General features: G+C 42.3%; 1 protein-coding gene across 1 annotated transcript in view; it reads left to right on the top strand.

Moving 5' to 3' along the window:
* Positions 1-3,108: 3,108 nt before the first annotated feature.
* Positions 3,109-22,494, top strand: part of LOC126457652 (inactive rhomboid protein 1) — a 284,568-nt gene continuing 265,182 nt past the window's right edge. Inside the window, exon 1 of the mRNA XM_050094140.1 lies at positions 3,109-3,161. The gene's annotated coding sequence lies outside the window, so the exon portion shown is untranslated. The remainder of the gene's footprint in view (positions 3,162-22,494) is intronic.

Below are 22,494 nucleotides of genomic sequence, written 5' to 3'. Positions count from 1 at the left end.
CCACTGTATACTGCTTACAATAGAGGAATGGTTTGCAGACGATTACTACATCAGCATGACAATGCACTCTGTTATAAAGCAGCATCTGTGAGACAATGGTCTGTGGACAATAACATTCCTGAAGTGGACTGACCTCCTCAGAGTCCCCACCTGAACCCAATTAAACTCCTTTGGTGTGAATTAGAATGTCGACTTCATTCCAGATCCCGGCGCCCAATGTCATTACCTTTTCTAGTTTCGGCTCTTGAGGATAAGCAGGCTACCATTGCTTCACAGACGTTCAGAGACCTCACTAAAGGTGTCCCCAGCAGAGTCCAAGCCGTCATGAAAGCGAAAGTTGGACACACCCCAAATAAACGTCCACTAATAGATGTCCAGATTGATCCAATAGTACAAAGTGAATGCAGCTCCCTGTTGTCCCGCCACTGAATACAGCGTTAAAATTGTGTTGTTTATGTACAATTTTGTTAAACAGAACCTCAACAGAGTTTTCATCTGAAAGGAGTGAATGTCCTATCTCTTTGTGCACTTTCCACGTGTTAGTAAGACAATATCGTGCTTATTTATTGCTGCATCATGATTGTTTCCCTTCAGTATTCTGAGTCATGGCACGGTACTCCTATGTTTGAATTGTAGCCTTACGACGGCGGTACATTGTCGATCGTCAGATATTATCAAGCAGTCTTATTTTCAGCCCCAGTGGCAAATTTCATCAAGAGATAGTCACTCGTATTCTGGCTACCGATCCACCTGCGTACGTTGTCTTCACTCTGAAGTAGAACATGATGTTGCTGGTCCACTTCAAAAGTTGGCCAGCAGCGATATGACGTTCTACGGATGATTAGTGAAGTAGACATCCCAAGAAGGAACAGGAGTCAAAACGCGACTGGCTGTCTCATAATGATGTGAACATAGAAACCAGTCATATGTGTAAAAGTTATGAATTTGGACTAGAAACGAAATTATACTATTTGCACTGCTCGTAAGTATCTTAAAAGAGTCTTCTTGCAAAACTGTCAAGATATATTGTTGAATGGATGTTACTACCGGTTCCAATCATATGTCCATCTTCAGGTTCACAAAATTATATACAAAAACCTATATGGCAACGTTCGTACTACGGCGTAAAATAAAATAAATACTATTACGCGTCACTAACGTCACTAGGAAAACGTGTTGTACACATTGCACCCGAACTCTAAGAACGTGTGACAGAAGTCATGGGATAGTGATATGCACGTATGCAGATGGTGGTAGCATAGCGTACACATGGTATAAAAGGCTAGTGCATTGGTAGAGTTTCGTTTGTACTCAGGTGATTCATGCGAAAAGGTTTCCGATGTGATAATGGCCGCGCTACACGCACGGGACATTCCATTTCGAAAATCGTTAGCGAATTCAGTATTCCGATATCTACAGTGTCAAGAGCGTGTCGAGAATACCACATTTCAGACATTTCCTCCCGTCACGGATAATTAAGTGGACGACGGTCTCCATTTGACAGTTGTGTAGAGCTGTCAGCGCTAACGAACAAGCAACACTGCGCGAAGTAACCGCAGAAATCAATGTGGGACGAACGACGAACGTATCCGTTAGGACAGCGCAGCGAAACTTGGCGTTAATGGACTACGGCAGCAGACAACCGACGCGAGTGCCTTTGCTAACAGCTCGACATCGCTTTCAGCACCTCTCTTGGCCTGTGACCATATCGGTTGGATCCCCAGACGACTTGAAATCCATGGCCTGGGCAGATGACTTCCGATTACAGTTGGTAAGAGCTGATGGTAGGGTTCGAGGGCCGCAAGCCCACGAAGCCATGGACCCAAGTTGTCTACAACGCACTGTGAAAGCTGATGGTGGCTCCTTAATGGTGTGGGCTGTGTTTACATGGAATGGTTCAAATTCAAATGGCTCTAACCACCATGGGACTTAACATCTGAGTTCATCAGTCCCCTAGACTTAGAACTACTTAAACCTAACTAACCTAAGGCCATAACACACATCCATGCCCGAGGCAGGATTCGAACCTGCGACCGTAGCAGCAGCGAGCAGCGTGGATCCGGACAGGAGCGCCTAGAACCGCTCGGCCACAGCGGCCGGCTACATGGTATGGACTGGGTCCTCTGGTTCAACTGAACAGATACCTGACTGGAAATAGCTATGTTCGGCCACTTGGAGTCCTTTTGCAGCCATTCGTTGACTTCATGTTCCCAAACATGTGACCATGCCAGGATTGGTCGTGATTTGTTTTAAGAACATCCTCGACAATTCCGGCGAATGATTTTGGCCACCAAGATCATCGAACATTTATGGGACATAATCGAGAGGTTAGTTCGTGCTCAAGATCCTGCACTGGCAATAGTTTCGTAATTATGGACGGCTATAGAGGCAGCATGGTTAAGCATTTCTGCAGGGAACTTCCAACGACTTGTTGATTCCATGCGCCGGCCGGGGTGGCCGAGCGATTCTAGGCGCTTCAGTCTTGAACCACGCGACCGCTACGGTCGCAGGTTCGAATCCTGCCTCGGGCATGGATGTGTGTGACGTCCTTAGGTTAGTTAGGTTTAAGTAGTTGTAAGTTCTAGGGGAGTGATGACCTCAGATGTTAAGTCCCATAGTGCTCAGAGCCATGCCCCATCGAGCAGCTGCACTAGAAAGGGCAAAACGAGGTTCGATACGATATTAGAAGGGATCCCTTGACTTCTGTCACCTCAGTGTATATGATCTGAAGCATTCAGAATGTTCCAAAAAGTGGTTTTAGATCCAAATTGTTTCAACTTTTTTGAAGGTGATTTGCCGTCTAGACCGCCTTGTGATCTATACCATATCTATTGAGTCGTCGTACCCAACCCTAAATAATTTAGGGTTGCTGGTGACACCCGTGCTTAAAGGCGACATCTGACGCCTGTTGCTCTGCAGCTGAGCTAGCTCCAGCAACAGCCAGCAAAGAGCTTCTTGCTAAGAGCGGCGACTTCGGTGCCGGCAGGTTCATCAAGCGCGAGACGGCGGTGTTCTTCGGCGTGGAGCAGAGCGTGGAGGAGGAGCAGCGGCTGCGCTGGTTGGAGCGCCGCAAGCGGCTGGCGGCGCGCAAGTGGGGGCAGCTGCGGCCCGAGTTCGCCGCCGCCGCTGCTTACAGCTCAAGTGCCTATGCATCGCAACAGGTGAGTGCATCCCATTCGCACCTTACTTCCTCCGGCAGAGTGCTCGCAACGCTTCTCTTAGGCCTCCTGCACAGCACTTCAGGGTTCTCACAAATAACGCCACTCTGTATGGCAACAGATGATTAAATATGTATTCTTAACTAACATTTTATGCTGCTTTCATAACTGTCCTCAGTTTTCTTTTTATGTGTACAGTTTTCTTCGTAGTGGAATAAATTTTTCGTGAGTCAACAGTCTTCTTACTGGTTTGATGCGGCCCGCCACGAATTCCTCTTCATCTCAGAGCAGCCGTTGCATCCTACGAGCTCAGTTATTTTCTTTGGATGTACTCCAATTTCTGTCTTCCTCCCAAGTTTTTACCCTCTACAGTTCCCTTTAGTACCATGGAGTTTGTCGTGTACTACTTCATACGCAACGGAAAGGAGAGGTGGGCTATAGAGTGGTGCGCGACCTGTCATTGTGGGGAAGCTGAACAGGAGCAGAAATGATGATCGAACACGTGAATATAGTAAGAAGAAGTTTTACTTAACTTCTAGCTTTCTCCAAGCGTTGAGAAGAAAAGAACAAACAGCAATGAAGTCCAGCTGTTACAAGAAGCAAACTGAAGAGCGTCGTGCAAAGTGAGGCTCCCTGCTATTAATGCAGGAGCGAACTGTCGAAGTCTGACTAAGGCTGAAGACTGTCTGCAACTGAAAACACCTACTCAGCTTACAAAAAAATCTACTACATTCAGAAAATCGTAACAGAAAAGAAACAGCTCAAATGATCAGACCAACCCGGCAGACCACAAACATAATATGGAATATATATACATATGACCAGGCCCCATTCACCACTACTATCTCCTAACTAGTCCCCTATACATCTCTGCTGAACGTATGAGATCTTCACTGATTTGGGGCTGATGACCATCGATGTTAAGTCCCATAGTGCTCAGAGCCAGCCATCTTCACTGATTTGCACCAGTTCACATGTACCTACCCACCCATCCTCCCCCCTACCCACACAAAACACACACACACACACACACACACACACACACAGATATATATATATATATATATATATATATATATATATATATATATATATATATATATATATATCCACAGGTTGGCAAACGCCCACAGCGTACATGTAAAACAAATGAACAACCATAAACACTAACACTTTGCCGAGTGCGAACACATTATATATATATATATATCCACAGGTTGGCAAACGCCCACAGCGTACATGTAAAACAAATGAACAAAAATAAACACTAACACTTTGCCGAGTGCGAACACATAATGTAACTGCAGTTGTATTTCCAAAAGTGAGGTGAAGTGCAAATAACGCCAAGGCAGCGTAAGAGAAAGTGCAAAGAGACAAATAACTGCCAAGTGTATATGTACAGCAGAGTTTGTTTCGACATCAATCGCCACTAAAATAGAATTAGAAAAGCAGTGGTTTGCAGAATATGTGAACAGGTGGCAGACACACGATAAGTAAACTGCATGCCAACTTCACAAAGAAATACTGTTTTTAATCTTTAACAACGAAACTATACAAACATACAGATATATGTAATTCATATTTCCAGAATGACCACAGAAGATGCTTTGCAAATAAATGCGAAACACGTCTGATATAAAATTCTCTTTAACTGACTGCACGAAACTTAAGACGGAGAAACCAATAATAACTGAAGTACGTGAGTTATTAAATGGCTTTAAATGTGCACCTACGAATAAGCCCACATATTGGATCTATCAAACCTCCTGCAAAATAACATGGGACCGACGCAGAAATGCATTCTCGTCGGGGTGTTGGAGCGCTTGCATACAGTTGTTCCAAACGGATGGTCACCTAAGTTGACTGTCACCTGCCGACCTGCACACTTCGAGCGTTCTCGCTGCTATCTCGTTACTACATAGTATTTGTTACACAATATGGCACCGCAGCCTGCCGCACTATAGGTGCAGGAAAGTACAGTCGGTGGCAATTCGCGAGTCCTCTCGCCTTATAGTTATGCTTTAGTGTCACTTACACAGCATAACATACAAGCAGACGAAGTCCTACCAACATATTATCTGGAGGCATGAAGTCGAAATTCAACCATCCGAGCACTGAAAGGCTGCCCTAGATAATGTGAGAGACAATATTGCCACTGATTAATTTATCTCTTACATTTATTTGTCGGGTTCCATAAACTAACAAAAAGTTAGTTTAGTGCGAACTGTACTAACACTAATGAATTACATCTCTTCATAATAATGTTACGAAAAAAGTCTCTTTTGATGAAACAAAGTATCCCAAATTGTTACACCTGAGCAGGATAAATCGAAAGGGTCTGTATTACGGGAAGTCCACAGTCTTTCTTAAGTACCATTACAGGATGGGCTACTACAAAAAATGCAAATTTAGCAGTAGAGGTAGCTACTTAACGAAATTCAGCTAATAAATCATTCTGTGCGACAAATAAGTTAAATCCGTTGACAGAATCAGAAAAAGCAGGTATTAACAAGTGTGCAATTCATGAACTTTTTCACCTTTAAATCTATAGGGTACAAAATCAAGGTGGCGACTAAACTTATGGGGGAGAAGTTGTCTTACAATTTCTATACTGACTGTCAACCTGCTGCTAGTGGCTCCTTCACAGAAGAAGTAAAAATCTTGTCTGTAGTGAGATTAGAACAGAAAACTAACATGTCTTCTCTTTGAAGGGTGAACACATTACCGCTAAGCTAGCATACAACTTCGTCAAACAGTGCTCCCTTTTTGTTCTAATGATGCATAAGACAGCGGATTCGCAAGGTTAATGGCGAAGTAAGCTGCAGTTTCTGCTGGAACGAGCTTCCAGGATTGGAATGAGCTTCCTGGACTCAAAACCATAAATTTGTTACCGCTGTGTCATCCCTTAAGTGAGAATAACTCAGTTTATTTAAGTTGAATGACAAAAAATATCCAGTGAATTTAGCAAGATAATTCTGAACCAGACCAGGAAGTAACTCAAGGGTTATATAGTTGCCAAACGTGTTCTACAGTGATACCAGTTCTCCATTAGACTAGCGACGAGTAGAATACGTTTGCTCAGACGATGTGAATCTTGAGGTGGCTGCCACTGGGGAAGTTGCCCGTTGAAGACGCGGTGTCGTCTGCAGCCACTGCACTGACTGGGAGCAGGGGAAATTACTTGGGTGGCTCTCCTCTTTCAGTAGCTGTCGTGCCTATTTTGTTTTCCTGCCTTAAACAAACTGCAAACCCAAAAACTCAGTCACCGGAAGCGATTAGTTTTTTTAGCATCACCAGACCCTACTAACCTTATGAGTAAATAACATTCTTTTTAATATTATATGCTTGAAAACAGTTTCCCTTATGTATGCTTTCATTGGCACCGTCTTTAGCGCATGATATCACAAATGAAACGACAATATAATGCTGATTTCCACAGGTGAAGCCGGCCTTAGTGGCCGTGCGGTTCTAGGCGCTATAGTCTGGAACCGAGCGACCGCTACGGTCGCAGGTTCGAATCCTGCCTCGGGCATGGATGTGTGTGATGTCCTTAGGTTAGTTAGGTTTAATTAGTTCTCAGTTCTAGGCGACTGATGACCTCAGAAGTTAAGTCGCATAGTGCTCAGAGCCATTTGAACCATTTGAACACGTGAACATCCACAAAGAAATTTCATAAGCTGCAAATAACGTAGTTTCTAATCATAAAAGCAAACTGTGCAAGGAAACCTTTCGCCATGAGAGAAAAATGTGACTCAAAATCCACGAAGAAAATTTAACCAGTGACTGACTGCAGTGAAAGTTCGATTCCTGCGTCTGATATCATGAAGGCAGAACCAGTTGTGATGAGAACGCGAAACAAGGAATAAAAACCGGCGACAGTAATGTCTCGAATATATTGTTCTTAACCAAATTGTCATTAATTCTATAAAAACCAAATGGACGAAAAGTATTGTTTACTCTTAATGATTACAATATAACTGCTAGCAATGTTTTCTCAATAAAAGCAAAAGGCGCTTGATGAATGACCTTTTCAATTTTCAAGCAACTTAAGACAGAGAGGAAGCAAAGTAACAAGAAGAGTTTACCCTAGCAGAGTGTGGGACGTAATTTCTACGCACGGCCGCGTAATAGCCGTATTTTTCTTGCAGTTTATTTCCCGGTTGCTTCACACTAACTACACCTCTTATGTTAAATATTACTAAAATTGCAGCAGCATCTGGCTCAGTAGATGACGCTAATTATAATTTCATTTCCTCTTGGTGAATACTCGAAAGGCTTAATAACGCTATTAAGTGGAGTGTCTGTCACCCGATATTACTGTAATCGCAGTCGCGTCTCGAAGCGGCATGTGGTCTCACTAGGTGACGCAATTATACCATTATCCAAAAAATTTGTAGTCGAGCCCAGATCTACTGCATTCGTGTTCTTACTAACGAAATAGTTCAAATAAAGTTAACCAGTCCTGACTCAACCAGCGAGGCGACGATGAACAAATCATCAGTTCTGTACCAACGTCATCTCTGTAGCAGTCGGATCACCTTCACAAAGGTTCCAAATTCGTATTAGTCAGCCGGAAAATGCACCGCATCCAGTCTCCAAATAACGCCCAACTAGCACCTGATGGTTTCATTGGAGTGCTAACCAAGTGAACCCTTCATAGTGCACTGTCTGACATAGTTGAAACTTCGCTCGATGAAAGAAGGGTGAAAATAAAGGAATACTATTTTGTCTTAGGTGCCAATACTCGACAACTTCCGAGAGAACTACAACGTTTTCTAGCAACTTCAGCAATTAGCGTGTGAGACATTAAACGAAACGAGTCGGTAGCGAGTGGCTAAGAGCACAGTTTCTAAATTTTGCATTCCGTGGTCTAATCGACCTGAACATGCAAGCGAGGATTTGGGTGAGTGGAAGGTACAAGGCCTCCAAAAAAACTAATTTAAAACAAATATGGCTAAACTTTATTTCAAATTTTATTTTAAGAACTTCACAAGTATTACAAAAATAATTGAACCTTTAATCATATACTCAAACTGAGGTAGCTTGACTCAGCTATCTCGAAATCGAAAAGCATAGGAGGAAAGACGTTAATTTAAAATCTTGCATAATATTAGTTTTAACAATTTTCCCGGGTTCGATTCCTGGCGGGGTCAGAGATTTTCTCTGCCTCGTGATGACTGGGTGTTGTGTGACGTCCTTAGGTTAGTTAGGTTTAAGTATTTCTACGTTCTAGGGGACTGATGACCATAGATGTTAAGTCCTATAGTGCTCAGAGCCATTTGAACCAATTTTTTTAACAGTTTTATCATAGCAGTTTCGAAGCCTCTTCAGTGTTCGCCTCCGTTCAAGGACAGAACTTTTAGGTAATAGAACTAAACTAGAGAAACGATTACGCTGTAAAAGAGTCATAAGATACAACATATTAAAGCAAACGGACATGTATGGAAAGAACCCTGACACTAAACTGATCGGCTGAAACAGTAATTACCCTAGCATAAAAGTAATTTTACATAAGGTAGTTCCTCTAATCAGAATGTGACTGACGATCAAAAAAATTGTTCAAATGGCTCTAAGCACTCTGGAACTTAACATCTGAGGTCATCAGTCCCCTAGACTTAGAACTACTAAAACCTAACTAACCTAAGGACATCACACACATCCATGCCCGCGGCAGGATTCGAACCTACGACCGTAGACTGACGATCAGAAAAATAGCTTAAACATTAGGGTATTCAAACCACTCTAGTTCAGTAGCAGGAAAATTAAAAGCATTTACAATCAAACCAATAAACTAACCGGTATCCGAGCTCACCGATCTGTTTGATGAAGAACAACAATAAACGTAAAAGCTAGTAACTCTACAATAGTTTTGTAACAGAAATGTTAAAAACATTTACAATAAATTAGTAAAACTGATAGCCGATCACAAGAAACTGTTTTATAAAACACAAGTACCGTAAATCTGGTGACTGGACAGCTGTAATCCCTTCTAACGACTTGCAAATAAAACTCCTTATAATATGACTGATCGTTTAAAACGAAAACAGCACAACCTTTTAAAAAATTTGAAACGAATGTATCTAGCGTAATCTGGCTCGGCTAAGTCATTAACCCTTAAATACACTGCCGGCCGCGGTGGTCTCGCGGTTCTAGGCGCGCAGTCCGGAACCGTGCGACTGCTACGGTCGCAGGTTCGAATCCTGCCTCGGGCATGGATGTGTGTGATGTCCTTAGGTTAGTTAGGTTTAAGTAGTTCTAAGTTCTAGGGGACTGATAACCACAGCAGTTGAGTCCCATAGTGCTCAGAGCCATTTGAACCTTAAATACACTATTACATGGCAATAGATCGAACAAATGCGCTGCTCAACCATTTGAGTATAGCAGAGTGACTTCTCAAACAGGCTTAGATTAGCTCGTAAAACCTGTGGCCATCTTCAACGGCCAATATGCTGCAGATTGTAAATGGTGTCAAATCGCTGCACACACGATCTGGTTCGCCCTGCGACGACCGGAACTTCATTCGCTCCAATAGACCACATTGGTATCTCCTAAGGCTGTCCGCCCCCGGTACCTGAGTGGCCAGCGCGACAGAATGTCAATCCTACGGGCCCGGGTTCGACTCCCGGCTGGGTCGGAGATTTTTCTCCGCTCAGGGACTGGGTGTCGTGTTGTCCTAATCATTATCATTTCATCCCCATCGACGCGCAAGTGGTCGAAGTGGCGTCAAATCGAACGACTTGCACCTGGCGAACTGTCTGCCAGACGGGAGGCCCTAGCCACACGACAGTTACATTTATCTCACGAGGTATCTAATAATGGCGGAGATACGGACATATACAGTAGTTACAAACGATTAGCCATCTGGAGATAGTAGTCAGCAGAACTTTTCTTCGCATCTGACATATTTGGGGCAACTCCAATCAAAATCCTCACCACTCAACTTTTAGACATGTGATGTCACTATGGCACCACTAAACACACATTCACCCATATAATAGCTGTCCTAAGTGACTGGGGCATAGGCATCTGTCTCACTGGCCTCCAAGACTGCAAGATACCCCCTTACGTCGATGAGAAGGGAACATAATAGCTTCAATAGCGCCACTGCCACGCCATCTATTGGACGCTGCAATGCAGGTTGGCCGGCGATAATGTAGAGATGATCACAATCGATCAATCGCACTCGCGCAAGTGTGAAATATCAATGGCATCAATCCTTTTTTGACAACAAGAAATGCCTTGGGATTCTTGACGAAAGAAATAAGCAGCTGAAATCCCGTTAAAATAGATTTTATCACCACAACTCTCACCTACAGTAACGTCCTACACACCTAATGAACAGCAATTCAAAATGAAAATATTAAATTCAAGTATTTCACTTTTAGCTCTTTCTTTATTTCAAAGAATGAATGTATTTTCCAGGATGACATACGTCATAAAAATATTCAAAGCATAAAAATTCAAAGTACCACGAGCGACGTGTGAATACATATATGCCAGTCACATTTCTTAGCGTGGATATCATTAGGAAAAGCATCCTCATTAACGATATTAAATACCTCGCGGTCTGGCGATAGTTTCGCCATTAAACCAAGCATATCAAACATCTCCTCGAAAGGTGCAGCCTGCAGTTGATTACGGAATGAAGACTGTATTTTATTAATCCTATCGCTGCTAATTGTGATTTCAGTTTACTGTCCGATGAGAATAGGGCACTTTTGTAACAGGTGAATGTAATTCTACAGATGTAAGTTAAAGGATATGTCAAAGGATATGTCGTAGGATTGACAGAATGGCATATACTTTGGCGGAATTATTTTTAATGAACACGTCGAAATTCCAGTTACATCGAACACCAGGCCATCGCATCAGGTGGGATAGCTTTGCTTCTCCCATGAGTCAATAATAAATATTATTATAATAGATTATTATAATAAATGTCTCAAAGTTGGCGTACCTGTCTGACGACGACCTGGTTTTCGTTAACTCTGAAATTATTAATTAATGAAATTTGTACTTTCCTCACGAATACTAACTCAAGTTAAAGCCGAATTTGAGCAATATGTCTTGAGATTTTTTTGACCGACGATCGCCCTTTTTCACTTTCCCAGGTTATTAACATGTCTCTCTCTCTCTCTTTCTCTCTCTCTCTCTTTCACTCACACTTGTTCCTATTCCTGACTACCACACACTTACAGCGATCGTGCTCTCTTCCCCGTACCACTAATGCAGTCGAGACGGTAAGTCAGAGAATTCACATCATTTTCAAACGTGGTGCAACTACCAATTTTGTAACACGGCTACTTTTAGATATCCTTTGACAGTTCTATTGGGGAAGAAAAGTGGACCGGAACACACGTCTTAAAAAAAAGTACAATAGACGTTTCTCGTGGCTCCCACGGTCCATTTCAGTGACAATGCAGTGTTTCTCGAATTCCTCTTTAATAATTTCCTTAGTGTCTCTTTTACTGTCGATGTTTTATTTATTTACAATACATGGTGGGCAAAATATAAACGGATCCAGGCTGTCGTGGAATTTAGCCTTGTTAACGAACGTCATAGAAGATGCTGTAAAAAGTCAAACTTGCCCTAGTCCGCAGCTCGTGGTCTAGCGATGCCGGCACGGTAGCTCCGCGTGTTTGGGGTCAGAGGTCAGCTACCTCTGTAATAAAAAAAAACTGAGTGAACGGTTCAACGAACAACCTGAACCGGTGTCATGGTACATCCGCTCCGAGCAAATACAACGAACAATAGAGAACAAAATGACATCAACAAAGAACAAAAATTTTAAAAAAAAAGTGGCTAGCGTTGCTGCCTCTAGATCACATTCGTGACAGTGGCTAGATTGGACTGTGTAAAAATTGGGACTTGTGCGGGCGCTGATGACCGCGCAATTGAGCGCTCCATAAGTCAAACATCACCCTCGCCATCGATGCGGCGTTGTGCTAGATTTACGGGACTACTGCGTAGCAACTCTGCCTGAGGGATAGAAGCAATAGACTTTTCAATGTAGTTTTGGTACAGTACATAAATGACGTAAAACTTGAGGGATTATGGGTTGTATTGGTAGCACTGGTTGGGCAAGAAACGTAAATGAATATGTAAGAGATAAAGTGGGAGCTAATGAAACTGCACATCATTCAGTGTTAGTTCATTGTGGATTTTATATCCTTACAGAATATAAATTGCATTTTATAAGGAATAACAATTAGTTGACCCCGTAACTTCTGCGCTTTTATGTAACCAAAGCATTTACTTTGATGCAAGTGCCAGTTAATGTACAAACATAAAAACTATGTATATAATTATTGTTATTTTTTGCTCAACAGAACATTCTTCATCATGATCAAAGACAAGATTTTTCTGTTATTACTGATAAATGCGAACGTTGTTTATGAATAACAGAAACATGCTTTATATAAGTTCGCTGAAGTATTGAAGCGATGTTTGTTATATTTTTGTTCTGCACTTCTTTTTTACCTTTTTATTGAGGAAATTGCGTTTTCTAGCACTGTACGACAAATTTGTATTGTTTTCTTCATAATTACAACAACATTGTTTCACGTTACAAAAAAATGGTTGAAATGGCTCTGAGCACTATGGGGCTTAGCTTCTGAGGTCATCAGTCCCCTAGAACTTAAAACTAGTTAAACCTAACTAACCTAAGGACATCACACACATCCATGCCCGAGGCAGGATTCGAACCCTTGACCGTAGCTGTCGCGCGGTTCCAGACTGCAGCGCCTAAACCGCTCGGCCACTCACGTTACAAATCGGACAACTATTGAATAAAACCTGAATTAAACACTGACAGTTTCAATTTTGTTCAGTTTTTAGCAGAATCTGATATGACACTGCTCACATACGTAAAGAAAGCAATAGCTGTGTGGTAACTCTCGATAGGTATGCAACACACCTAATGTACAGGTAACATGGGTACGACGTAAATTAACAAAAGCTACTAGTAAAACTACCGTAGTCTACGTTTACTTACGATAATTTTCAATGGTCTACAGTAGTTTTACAATTCTACATCTCACTCTTTAAGTTGCCCCACAGATAACAATCACAGAGAAAGAGATTATTTCTTATACTACTGTAATATAACTTCTGTTACAAAATATTATCGCACAGGCAAACAACTTGTACGGTAGTGTGACAGAGGGTTTCTGACTTTCAAATATGTGTGAGAGTGTTGACAGCGATTGACTTAGAAACAAGGAAAACTTCTCGGAAACCTCGGTCGACGTCCGGGGATTGAGGCTATTTTCAATTTGATTCAGGGGTAACATCCACTGTCAGAGACAGAAATTCGAAATGTGTGTGTCCGTGTGTGAGTTGTCGTGTGCGTGTGCACCTCTGTGTGTAACGATGTTCTTTTCAGACAAATATCCGGTAATTTCCAAGAAACGGTGCACATCGAAATCGCGGCCTCATTGGGAATGATGTATATCGAACGCTCGGGAACACGGATACTGTTTTTTTTTGTGACAACTGAACGTCGCTAGAGCAAAACGTCGCGCGAGAGTAAATGTTTTAGTTTTTATATTTTCACAACTTACGACTATCTGTTAAGTCTTTCTGCTGTGAGACACTCCCAAATTTCCTAAGAGATGTGCCAAAAGTCTATGCTGGGCACTGGGAAAAAGGAATGGTGTTTACACCAGACACAATATTGTGCACGACGGCGATCTGCTTGATGAGTGAAATAAGTGATATTATTCAGTTCCTTGACAAGTTCCTGTGAGTGAAAAAAGTGCTGTTACTCTCTCTCTTTTTTAATGACTTTCTGTTTTCAATGTGTTCTTCTTTTGTAATCTCTATTGTTACAATCTCGAGAGTAGAGCGTTCGATACGTATCGACCGTAGAGAAGCCGTGATTTCGATGTACACCGTTTCTCAGAAATTACCAAATATCCCAGTAGGCTGGGAGTGGAGCAAAGATGTTCTTGATCAGAACTATAAGAAGAGTGGCACAAACAGCCGCAAGTTTGCTCGACCCATGAGAGAGCGTCACATTTGTGCTGAGCAACCTGAAGTGGCAGACGCTTCAGCACGGACGCAAACCACGCCGTGTTAGCCTACTTGCAAAACTCCAAGATGCTGGTTTAAATGATTAGTCTCGGAATATATTACAACACTCTCCGTGTCAGTCCATTAGGGATTTGAAGATAAGTTTAGACTAATTTAACAGATCGCAGAGGCCTTTAAGCAATCATTTTTCCTGTGTTCCATACGCAAATGAAAGCGTTAATAAGTGGTACAGTTGGAAGTACTCTCTTCCTTGGACTTCGCAATGGTTTCCAGAGTATGGACGTACAGCACATGTAGATTTGGCAGAGGATTTCACTTCCGGCATTCGCCTGATAACCAGGATAACCTCCAAAAAATTTGGTCAAAACCGGGAACTAGTTTAATTTTTTCTGAGACAATGATGTCCATCGTCCCAAACATAAATTAAAATGTTGTGTATGTTTGTCTATCTATGTACGAGCATTGTGTATTTGCGTGTATCAGTGTATTTGGATTAGCAGTGCTGGTGAAATTGTTAGTGTTTATGTGCTTGTAATATGTGTTATCGTTGTTCCACATAAATATGCACACAATCATAGCTGTGGAAATTGCGATTACATTGGATGAAATAGTGGCTGAATACGTCAGTTAGTTTAAATTGTCTCCATATGATTTTCTACAGCAGATAAGTCTCATAATTCACGTTAATATTAAGTTGGTGCATAAGTTCGTAGAGCTTTTCTTTTGCGTGTTAGTGTTGCGGATGCTGTGGGTATATTGATCGATTGTCATTTTTTATTTGGAGTTCACTGTTGTTATTTGAATTTTAATATTGTCATTTTGTCATTTGGAGGTAGTGAGTGGAGCTGTGGACGCCAGAAAATCGAGTGCCAAGTGGAGAAATGAGAACATTTCCGACGTATTGTTCTGTCTGAGTTAAGCGGAGGCAGCCACAAACATTTGCAACGTGTATGAAGATAATGCCATTGGACAGAAAATGGATTTTTCGTTTTAAGGAGGATCGTTTTGACATTAGTGATTCTCTCCGTTCAGGAAGACTTCGGGATTTGATAAAGATCGTTAAACGCATTAATTCACAATGATCCAGGTCACTGTACTCGAGAACTGGCAAACGCGATGAGCTGTGATTGTTACACCATCGTGCAACGTTTGCACGCAATGGTAAAGGTTCAAAAATCGGGTGTTTGTGTGCAGCATACTCTAAGCCTAATCAAAAATAAGCGGGTGGTCATATGCATCTGATGGAACAGTGACGGTGACGGTGTAGTGTACTGCGAATTGCTTCCCCAGGGTGTGACCGTCGCTGCTAACATTTACTGTCGCCAACTGAGATGTCTTGCAGACGCAGTCCAAGAACAACGACCAGGATGTCTGAGTGAAGTGATGCTACTCCAAGATCACGTCCACCCACATTCCTTTAGACTGACAAAAAACACTATACAGTAGTTAGGTTGGGAAATCATCCCGCACACACCTTGTTGACGTAATCTTGAGCCCTCAGTTTTCATTTTTTCTGCTCTCTGTCGAACAGCCTTCAAGGAACTTCCTTTCCGGAGGAAGATGCGACCGAACATGGCTCGACGAATTCTTCGTCTCAAAACAACATGCCGCGGAATCGAAAAGTGACCACTCCGTTGGTAGGTTGTTCTAAATAGCAAAGGAGAATTTGTTATTGATGACTATTGTCTCCGTTATGTGTATGTGTTGTGTTGTGTTTATTAAACTTACGAAAAAACTCTACAAAATCATGCATCTACCCAATAGCTATTGCAAACTTTCACTAAGTTTTTGGATCATTACTAACTGTTTTGCACTTCTATGCTTGTGTTCGTTATTTTGATGTTTTATTTAGGCAATGACAAGATACACAATCTTGCCTCTTTAGTTGAACGCCTTCCCCCGTGCCGCACTATTTGCTCATAATCTTTGACCGTAGAAGCGTTGTCCCAGTAGGTGAAAAATACCAGCTGCTATTTCATTGTATGTGCTGTCCACAAACCCGCGTCCAACAATTAATTCCGGTGTTCTGAAAAATGAAATAAACTATCTGACAGAATCACAGTTCTGGATGTGTGCAGGAACTTTGTTGTATACAACAGAGAGACTCACGTACTGAACATTCCGCTACGTGCACAGATACTGAAATTTTATAACTTTTATCTGCACATTTATTTCACAAAAAAGTAGAAATTACAAAACCAAGCCCTTACAATAGTTCTTCACTAACTGATACTCACGGCACTTTCTCTCGTAGCCGAAAATAATTACGTTTCATTTGTTTTATACGAAGCTGCACGAAACTAGCATTTGTAACGCAGCACTGAATTCCACGACGCGCTATATCGTACTTCTCGTATCGCTTAAACCTACACATCTTCCAGTCTGATGTGTTATGCTATTATGAATTCTACTAAAATACGCACGACACCAGTAAGTCCACTGTTTTCTTTTAACATACGTTCTCTCTCAAGGACCTCTTTGACTTCAAGTGTCTCTCTTCCAGATTGTTCTCTGATATTAGATGTAATAAATTAATTTCCTTGAGTGTGGACCATTAATGTATTGATGGGGAAATTTTACAGTTTGCGCAAAATAGAAACTTACAAATATAATGCATGTAAGTACTCGCACATAGCACCATCACGAATTCCGGAGATAGAGGTAGGGATGACGAAAGCCAGGAGAATGTTGGTAATGTGCCAGAGAGAGTAATTCACTTTTGGACAGGAGGAACACAGCTGAGATATTAAAAAAGCTTTAGTCTACTTCTGAATGAAAAGTGGTTTTGGATCGGACATAGATCACTACGTAGCTTCTCACGCAGACGTATGGCAGAAATAGAGAAAGATTTAGAGTTCTACTCTGGTACAGCCAAAAAGATGGACGCATCAGATCGTGTTTTGCAGTTGTGAAATAAAGATAGATGTTTGATATGCGATGTGAGATGCTACAGAGCCCAGTGATTCCGAAACCAATGACTAACAAAAAACATGTGGAAATCATAGCTTGCCTGGCCAGCTCCACTATTTGGTTTTCCGCTCTGATCTCTGTGGACTACGTAAGAAGCATTAATTTACAACTGTAACTGAAGGTAGATAGTGCCTTCCAGCATACCCCTTCCCCTGGTGACATCGGATTGGAATTGCAGGTAGATGTGCACTCACAGCTAAAACGTAGACGTTTCCTGTTAGATGGCATATCTGATGAAATACCGAAACAGGAATCAGAAAATTCACTCCTTACGATAGCGGTAGGATATATATTTATGTATGCAGAAGTTGATAAAATAATAAGCCAACTGTGATTATTTTCTGAAAGTTTCTTCTCTATGTAAGTCATAGCCAGTTTCGGATACTTAAGCTTATATTCAGACATCTGTTTCACATTGCTAATGTATAATGGTCAGTGACTGAAGCACTCAACAGAATTTTTCAATTGTTGTTTCTCTATCAATTTCATTTAATATCGTGTGCTCCTTACGTTGCTTCTGCGGAAACGGCAGAGACGTTTTTCGGGATAATGTAGTAGCTGCAGCGGTTTTTTCTGTTTGTGAGCTTGAAAAACACATAGACGCAGATGTTTTGCTGATAGTTTGTCACCAGGTTATCAAATGGTTCAAATGGCTCTGAGCATTATGGGACTTAACATCTGTGGTCATCAGTCCCCTAGAACGTATAACTACTTAAATCTAACCAACCTAAGGACATCACACACATCCATGCCCGAGGCAGGATTCGAACCTGCGTCCGGAGCGGTCACGCGGTTCCAGACTGAAGCGCCTAGAACCGCACGGCCACACCAGCCGGCAGCATGTTATCCAGGTTGTCTTCCGTCTATAAATCTCCTCCTGGTTTCATTTTGCTAACACAGTCCTAGAATTTCCTATAGTTGTTTCCAATGTCACTTTGCCAGGAAGAAATAAAATGTTTGTTGAAAGTACCATTAATTACCATAACGTATCTTTCATTGAGCATTCATTGCGTTATTCATTGCTTCAAGCCCACAGGTACGGAAAAACACGCACTTAGCTGGCTGATATGTAACGCGACTTTCGTAAGTAACGAGCATCGAACTGTTTACAGTGTGCGAACCACAGTGCCTCAGTAAATATTATCTTTCGTTCTCGCATCGAAAGTGTTAACTACAGAGAACGTTTGCGGCAAAGTCGTTAACAATCTTAGAGACGTTTCTCTGAAAGTATGTTTTGTTTATATCATTTGATATTTGTTCTCTGTGCTTCTCTCATGTCACGTCATTTTTCAATCCGTGGGTTATCAAAAACTACGGAGTGTGTTGTCTGACAGAACGTACTAATCTTCTATACTCTGACTCAGTACTGCAATTTGAAACAATTCACACTCGCGCACACTGTGTCCAGTGTGTCACAAAATATGATTCTTGTATTTACAAGAATCACACAAAAAACAGAAAATATTTTAAACTGAAGTTATGGTTTATCTTTAAATTAAAAGCAGTAGGGATATGACTGTTCCTAATCTAAGTATCGCTGTTTATAGGATAGTTATTCCCTTAACCCATTTTGCTGATAGGCTCATAAGGAGATGCGATGTCCAGAAGAAGACTTAACGGTGTGGTGGAGAATAAATAGCGGCTTTCGTGCAGGCGCCCCGGAGTCCAGTTACGAAATGTAAGGGAGCGCCGTTTATTTGCCCAGATGATGGCTATCTCGCACCCACGAGGCGGAAAGCTGCTGTAACTCTTTGAGATCCTACAATTTTAGGCTTTCAGCAGGGCGTACGGGAGAATAGGTGAGAATTCTGCTCAGGTTTTACGGCGCACAAAGTAGCCATTACAGGCATAATTCCCCAGTTAGCACTGCACGCTAAGGTAACACCGACCAATGCATGCAAAAGCCACGTTGAATACCACTCCGTTCGAAGAAGCAAACTTATCTCATAGAGACTTGGATTTCTCATCTTCTCGGAACTTTGAAAATTTTTTACATCAACAGACTGAACAGCGTGACACTCGGGAGAAATAAAATATAAGGGCATTTTTGTTACTTGAATCGTTCGATGATAGGAAAGCCAGACTTTTTCTTACCAGCTGTCATTGAGGTTACTGGAGGTTAAATACGAACTCTGGCTGGTCGAGAGTGTCCGGCTAAGTACGAAATCCAGTGTTTATTGCACGAGACAGCTGAAAACCTAACGCGGAAAGGGTACACAGAAGTTTGCTCTGACGAGGTTCTCGTCCAGGCCGTGAACACACAAGGGATATCCACCGGACGCTAGTAACGGTGCCTAATGGTGTCATGCGGATGCAGAGAGCTTTCCCTACGCTTCTTCAGAATAAGATTCTATTGCTCCGGAAGGACCTTTGAAAAATATTTGACTTGTGTTCTTAAGAGCGCTGTTAAATGTAAACTGTCACGCTCTTCTGTCAAATGGTCCGACGTGGGGCCGGTTGACGCTGGTATTTACAGGCCATCCTGGCCTAATGAAGTGCAGGCTAAGCATTAGGCTCTTATTCCTGCTAATCCTCGTAGGTTGGTTTGCTTGTAGCAGTTCTTGATGAATAGGTACCTGTTGAAATGAAATAAATAACACGTATTATTTGCTGCCAGCCCTTTGGCTGGCGAATGGTTGTTATGGTGATGGTGGTGGTGGTGGTGATGATTGAGTGATGTGACAGATGTCATGACAGGGTGATTTAGCACCCGACCTATATCCTCCGAAAGTATGACAGTAACTGAAAAGTTTGTGGGACAAATGTTGCATGGGACAACGGGGGCCATAATATGACGTTGATTTTTTGTTGCTACGTGGGGTCGCGTCTGAGATATGAAGGTCAACTTTTTTTTTTTTAATGAGATAGTGTAGTTTGGTACTTATTTTCTGATAGCGGCCATCGAGACTAATCCAATGATGTGTAACAGTAAGGTCCTTGAAGGCCAACGAAGGTCAAAAAGGTGGCATGAACGTCCACTTACAAAAGGAGTTCAAAGTGATGATCATTGCTATCAGTGCAGTGCTGCAATCTTCTTATCATGGCTCGAATGGCTCTGAGCACTATGGGACTTAACACCTGAGGTCATCAGTCCCCTAGAACATAGAATTACTTAAACCTAACTAACCTAAGGACATCACACACATCCATGCCCGAGGCAGGATTCGAACCTGTGACCGTAGCGGTCGCACGGTTCCAGACTGAAGCGCCTAGAACCACTCGGCCACACCGGCCGGCTTCTTGTCATGGATTGAGTGGTATTCCTTATCACTTCGGCACTTATCGAAGCACATGCTCTGACAATTCTCTCGCGCGTATCTCCAGGTGTTGTTGGAACGTTTTTGTAAACAATGTCTTTTACGAATCCCCACAAGAAAAATCCAGAGACGCCAAGTCTGGCGAACGAGCCGGCCACGACACATCTCCTCCGCTTCCAATCCAACGATTTAGGAATTGTCTCTGCAACTCATTTCTAGCCATCAGCCATGGCTACAATACCGTTGGTTCTTAGGACAAGGAATCATCGTAAAGTAAATGAATCAGACTCTGTGTCCGTATGGGTTCAAGGTGCACTGAATTGTGCTAAGATTAAAGTTGCCTTCCAGCATACCCCTGTCAGGGGTGAAAAGATAGGGGTAATGAAGAAAGGAAGGTCGTGGTTGATCGTGAGGCGTGAACGGGTAAGGACTGAGTGAATGGGGATCGGTACCATCCTGGAGAAACGTGGCGATCATCTTCAGCGTCGTCGCCCCACACTCCCCTGCGGAGAGTCATAATGCTACGCTTAAAACAATGGACTCGCATGTGGAAATAAAAGCCATACCGCTTCAACTTGAGCTTCCTTTTTAATGACTCCCACGCCGATTGTACTTCAATATTTCAGCCACAAAAACCACAAGTCTGAGTTCTCGTGCGTTCTCACATATTTAAGACTTCAGTCCGAAAAATATAGTTCGGGGGAGTAATAGTGTTTGCGGTGTCTTTCTGTCAATGTAGCAATTTTTCTCACGTACCCGATGACGTGGGGAATAATTTTATTTACACATGGTCTTACTAAAGGAACAGCTCCACAATCCAGATTAAACGTTGTCAAGGGTTAAAAGCTTAGATCAGAAAATCAGAAAGGATGATGAACTAAAATGATGCATTGGTGTTTTACTGCCGTTTTAGCTTCCAATTCCAGCGTGAACAAATAAAACCGGCCCGGAAAGTATTTATAAGACTGATGTGTAACCGATCTTTGGCAATCAACAGGTGAACTGCCCCTCACGCAAAATACTGAAAATCGTGATTTGGATGCACCAGTCGGTTGCTGTCGTATGTCTGCGCATGCGCATCTCTCGCACGCTCTGTCCCGAGTACTTCGCTGTCTCATAACGTATGAGTGAGCGAGATGAGCAGACGTGTTTAGTGATCAGGCGAATGAACACAAATTGGCGCCTACGATAAGACAATGATTCTTCATTTCGAATGATATGCGAAGCACAGTTCGTGGACAAAGTGTGCGAAACTATTTACCCTCAGTTTAAGACCGAAAGTGTTTTGGTAAAATCTCCAGCAAAGTGTGCAGTGAGAAATGTAATGTTGAAATGGCGCCAGACGGGTTCAGTGGCGACTAAAAATCGGAAGTCTTCGAGAAGAGTTAGAACACCAGAAAAAATTGCCCGAGCAAAGGAAAGCGTGGAAGAAAGTCTGACGAAAGTGGGAATTAAGAATTCGTCGTGGCGAATCGTTATCAAAAAAGACGTGCGTGTGTATCCTTACAAATTTATTGTTGTGCATGAATGAAAGCGTCCAGACGAATCTCCGCCTTTGAATTTTCCCGCTGGTTTCCGACTGAAGTAGAATCCGAATATTTCGATCCTCAGTTTTCCATTTCTTCAGATGAGGTCTGGTTCAGCATGTCAGAGCATCTGAACTCACCGAACATGCGCCATTACGCGTTAGAAAATCTCCATCAGTACTGTCAAGAGCCGTAGCATAATCTCATGGTTGGTGTTTGGTGAACAATGTCTGGTGTCCGCATCGTAACACTGTTCTTTCACCAAACTGTTAATGCTAATCGGTATGTCCAGAAATTGCTTAACTCATATGTGGATCAACAAGATGAACAAAAGTATGGGTATTTTCAGCAAGTCGGAGCAGCAGCAAAAACAGCTTTGACAGCCTTGTCACGGGTGCATGAGGTGGTCAGTGAGGAGGGGGCAATCGACAGAGGCAGTGCAGTCTGCTGGCAACCTGGATTGCAAAAAAAATGGTTCAAATGGCTCTAAGCACTGTGGGTCATCAGTCCCCTAGACTTAAAACTACTTAAACTGAACTAAGCTAAGGA

Source organism: Schistocerca serialis, chromosome 2 (assembly GCF_023864345.2).
Source record: "Schistocerca serialis cubense isolate TAMUIC-IGC-003099 chromosome 2, iqSchSeri2.2, whole genome shotgun sequence".
Classification (NCBI taxonomy): domain Eukaryota; kingdom Metazoa; phylum Arthropoda; class Insecta; order Orthoptera; family Acrididae; genus Schistocerca; species Schistocerca serialis.
This window is presented reverse-complemented; position numbering and strand designations above follow the sequence as displayed.